A 5229-nucleotide genomic window follows, 5' to 3' on the forward strand; every position below is an offset into this window, starting at 1 on the left:
ACAGCACCCTCAGATGTCACTCAGAAATTTGACTGCACAGTGGGGAGAAGAGGAAGGATGTCTTGTAGTTCTTGCGCGCCGGCAGGGTGTTCTCTGGCTTAGCTCCAAGAGATTTAATGGGGTTTTTTAGCCCCCTCAGAGCCATGTAGATACAGAGATGCCCAGCCTGAACCCAACCAGACGTGCTCTGGGAGCCAGGCAGGGGCGCAGCTCCTGAGGGGAGGGACGGAGTTGGTTGGTTGAGAGGAAAGGGTTATTTTTCCTTCAAATGACAGGAATATTTTTAGCTTAGTATATGTTAAAAAAGGAAAACTGTCAACAGCTTACGGAAGACCTTTAGCAGTGCAGTTAACTGCGAACTGGGGCAAAGCAGGTACAACTTCACCCCAAAAATGTTTTGTTTGGCTGGTGTTGGTTTTTTAACTTTTTGGCCCAGACGCCCCCATTGATCTGTGTGGACAACAGCTGAATTTCAACTGCACGTACAGATCAGACACTGACATAAAATCTTTCTCGCCGACTCTCTTCAGAAATCCTTACGGCTTTTCTAGAGCCTCTCCGTTCAACCAAGTAACTGTCTGCTCTCCCTTCAACGGGGGTCATCGACGCGGTTAGCAAGGATGTGTTTAGAAGCGAGAAACGGAACTAAATTTTTTTTCTGTTACGCTCAGCGTCCCTGTGCTCTTTTGGCTGCCGCTGAGGTGGGTTAAGAGAAAGAAACGGAACGAAATGCTGGCTGACCAGTTAGGGTGGGGAAGGAAGCTGAGGGCTCGCACGGGCGCACGTCACTGCGGGGCTGGGTTGTAGCTCTCCTCCCAGCAGTAACACAGGGGCGTGGGGGGGGCGGAGTAGCAGAATTTGAGAAAAGAACACCACCCACCATTGATGCAAAAATAAACCACTTTGGGCTCCTGCAGTACCTACCCTGTGCCTTACACAGACAGCCCTGTGCTGTGTCAGGGGCCTGCTGACTCCCCTGCCTTGGAGCGGAGAACGCGTCTGAGAGCAGAGCGCTGCACGGCGGGCAGAACTGTAACTGCCCCGCGGCCTCCAGCAGGACCCCGGCTTCCCCCCTCCCCTTGTGATGTGTGGCGTGATGCCTTTACTCTCTGCTTCCCTTCCTGGCTGGTGCTGAGCCCCACCTTCACCGCCCAGTGGGACAGAGAGGGCAGGGAAGGGCGGGAGCCCCTGGGGCTGAGTTCTGGGCTCAGTGAGAGTGGGGGCACAGCCGGTTACTGCTGCTCGCGGACACGCGGCCCGCCCAAATGCGGCCCAGTTCCCTTGGAAAAAGCACAACAGTAACAGTGCTGCCGTAGCAGGGGTCTTGCCCCCCGACGCTGCAAAGGCATCAGCAGGACTGGGTGTCTGATCCAGATGGGCCCCTGGTCTCAGCTGGCACCTCTGGATGCCACTTGACTATAGCATGGCTTTTTAAAAAAGTACCTACCTACCGTTTTTCAGGAGACAAGAGGAAATCCATTTCCTCTGCTCCAAGAAATAGCTGTTGTTTCTAAAATCGTTATTGCAATTTAAGGGTGAAATGTGAGCCCCACCAAGGGCCCTGCTTGTTCAACACGCGCTGGGTGTGTAATGAATGCATCACACAGCAGTAAGTTTATTAAATGCTCTGCTAAAAACAGCTTTCAGACAGTGGGGCAGGGACCTAGAATGTATCTGGGGAGAAAAAATGGGCAACGCTGTGTTAGTTACAGGCTGTCCTTACCCAGCCCTTGTGTAGCAAAGCAAGGCCTGCACAGCTGAACCTAAAACAGGCAGCAAAGGGAGGAGTGCTAGTTAAGGTGAAGTTCTGTATTGCTTTCTTCATTGCGCTTGTTTTTAAATGGAAGGAGGCAAAGCCATACGAGAGGGCTTCTCACCACAGCCAGGTTTGGACAATAGTGTGGAGTTAAAGGGTTTGAAGAAGCTTAAGGGATCATTTTGGACGTGCAGCACCTGGGTGAATCCAGCAGGTAAGCTCACCTGCTAAAAGCCAACCTGAAACCAAGCCATCAAACCACATAAACTTGATTTAAAAACCTGCCTCTGACTCCTCAACCACTGCCCTGCTCCTGCACCAGCTTTACCCGTGAAACCAGTGGGAAGGGGCCTGGGCCCTCGGCTGGCAAGGGGGGAGCCGCATCCCCGGGTTCCCTCCTGCAAGCACAACACCTGCTCTAGAGGAGGGGGCGCAAAAGGCACCTGCTGTGCTCCTTGCTGGGGAGGCAGGGCCGCCCCTCAGCACCACAGAGGGGACTCTGCCCATCCCCTTCCCCTCCCAGCAAACCCCACCCCTGCTAGATCCCTGCAGGCACGGGCACCAGCTTCACCAGCTCCCGGTGGTGGCCCTCCGGGCTCAGCGCCATGTTCCCTGTGCCTGCCAAAGAGAGAGGTGCGGCCTTCTCCTGAAGACAGCATGGTGGGAAGGGTAAGATCGTCTTTTCCGTGCTGCCTCTTGGTCTTCTGTCCTCCCCAGGCCTGTCCTGACACCTCCTCGCCCTTCGTGGGCAGCGTGAGGCCAAAAGGCAAAATTTCAGGCTCGGGAGTTAGCTTTAAAGGGCAAGGCCTAACATACGGAACAGCAGCTGTGAGCTCAGCCCGTGGTACCGCCTGTCCCTTCCGTGTGAAAAGGAAACAATGTTTAATCTAAACCACTGAAAACCAACAGTGCATCTAAGCAAGATATAAAATTAAAAAAAAAAACAAAACACCACAAAAGCAAGTACACATCTTTCACAGGTTGGGATTTCACAAAATAAGACAGAGGAAATTGATTCTTTTTTTTCCACATAGAGACTAAAATAAAATAATTTTTTAAGGTTTCCATTCCAGTACCTTAATTCCCCATTTCTACCACTGTCTGGTTCTTTTTCTGTTTCTGTACCTTCCCTCATGACTTACTTGTAGGAAAGGGAGATTGACCCACCCCAGCACCAAAGAATTAAGGCAAACCAAAGAAACTGCACACCTTGAGGGCAAGCAGGCAGGGAGCTGTTTCACTGCTTTCCCTATCAAGAAGGAAAACTCTTGTGACCAAACTGAAGTCCTTATGAGAAATTTTGAAGTGCATTGCAAAGAATTTTCATCCAACATTTGTCTTGGGAAATTGGGAAGATTCTAAGTTAATTCTACATAAAACTCTTGCTTTATTGCCCTATGTTCAGCTGTTCTTATGTTCATAATAAAATAAGCATCACAAACTACTTGAAAACTATGTTATTTTTTACCTTTCATAAAAACGGACCCATAGGATATTTACAGGAAATAAGGCAGAATTCAATTCCAAATACTCTGCTAATCTCAGCTGCTGCTAATTTTGATCAATTTCAATTCAGTTTATTCTTTAATGTAAAAAACAAAACAAAACAACAGATTATGACACTTCATACACACCACATTACCATAGCTAGTAAAGGGGAAGAGGGCTGCAAAGGTGAGTGGCAATGGACTTTAATGTGGATACCATGTAGTCCGTTACAAAATATGCTTCAAGAATTTTATCAAAATCCTGCAGAGAACTTTACCCAAACCTCAAGTAAAAAGGAAGAAAGAGGGGGCGGTGGGGGGGGAAAGGATAGATATGCACACACACAAAACCAGTATGTCAGTTTTCCTCTGAGTAAAACTGTTGCATTACTGAATCCCTTAAAAAAAAAATCTCAGTCATGTTTTTGTAAAAATGAATATTTTAAAATTTTTGTCCAGCTCCTTAGCCCTATATCTTCTTCCAACCCCTTTATCACTAGTTGAAGGGAGAATACAATCAGACTTCCCAGCTACTGATTTGCAGTAAATGCAGTCATTTGTAACACAAGTCAGATGCTTACTTTTACAATTCTGCCCCTACTGTTTGTTTATCTGGGGTCAGTGCAGAATCCTGAATGATCTGCTACCAGGATGGTAGAGGAAGAGGAAGAAAGCAAGAGCAGAGGCACCTTTATCCCTTGTTTCTTTCAAATCTTGCGAACCTTGGGCAGTCAGAAATGCAGCTGGGAACAGCACTTGCATGGATCAGCCAACACGTAATCCCAACATCATTCCAAAAAAACCAGTCAAGCAGTGAAAACAAGATGTAACTCTCCAGTGCCTAAAAGGTAGGACTAACATTGTGCACTAAATGTCTTTCTAGCACTAGTTTTTTAGGTTTTTTAGGGCTGCAGCTGACACATAAGCGCAATGCAGGATCAGCCAACACAGATAAAAAAAATCACTGGGAACCAACTTATGTACAGTAATGCAATAGTCCCATTGCTCATTTTAGTGACAAAGAAACCTCCAGGATCTCTCCATCCCCCGGTAAATTCTTCCTGGTGTCATCAAAAATGTTTTGGAAGCCTGGCTGTCCAAGAGAGCAGTTCTTCACTATGTTTCCATTGCAGTAATTTTTCTGACATTATGTGCTTTAGAGTTGCTCCTCAGCCTAAACATTTCTCCCTGAAGCTCTGACAGCTGTAGGACTACATCTCTTTTTTCCTCCACACTGTTTTCTTTCAGTTGTTCAAAGGCCATCTTCCTGTCCTTCACCACTTCTCTGATCTGGATATCTATTCAATATATCTGGATACCTATTTAATATCCAACCAACACATTTGTCTTCTTCCACAATAAGTTTTACCAGCTCAAAAAAAATGTTACTGTAATTTCTTTTGAAAATCAGCATTTTTCTTAAAACACTAAAACTTCATACTTTGCCCCATAGACCAGCATCATGAATTTTGCAGAACATTTAAGCGTATGAAAACGAATAGACATTTAGCCCTCACTGTTGACCAATACTGTGTCATATCACCCCCGAACCTTGAAAATGTGAACTATAAAATTAAAAATATAGACAATGAGTAAGACTAACCAATTGCTCTACTATTAAAAATATGTTGTCATTTTGAAACTAATCCCACAAGTTCTGATGCCCAAAGAGTCAATTTTTGAAAACATTCAGGGAAAGACCCACATTTTCCATTCCCTGGAGATCCCGTGTCACTCTCTCTTCTCATTCAGGTTAGAGGGGGCCCTGCCAAGTGCCCCACCTGTGTCTGGTAGCAGCACTGGAGCAGACTCCCATGCTTTGTTGTTTATACAACACACAGTGATCCCATGGCAGCAGAGCATCCTGGAGCCCAGCTGAACATCTGCATGTGTGTGCCTTCCCCTAAGGGAGGCTGAACCTTTTCCCAGCCACCAGCTCCAGCCCAGCGGGGGGAAAGGGGTGAGGGAGAGAGAGAGGCTGGCAGC

The 5229-nt window shown here is 47.0% G+C and overlaps 1 protein-coding gene across 1 annotated transcript in view; it reads right to left on the bottom strand.

Moving 5' to 3' along the window:
- CCNI (cyclin I) overlaps positions 1-5229 on the bottom strand; it is a 20867-nt gene that overhangs the window by 6773 nt on the left and 8865 nt on the right. The gene's annotated exons all lie outside the window — the stretch shown is intronic.

Source organism: Egretta garzetta, unplaced genomic scaffold (genome assembly GCF_000687185.1).
Source record: "Egretta garzetta isolate BGI_Z169 unplaced genomic scaffold, ASM68718v1 scaffold77, whole genome shotgun sequence".
NCBI lineage: Eukaryota > Metazoa > Chordata > Aves > Pelecaniformes > Ardeidae > Egretta > Egretta garzetta.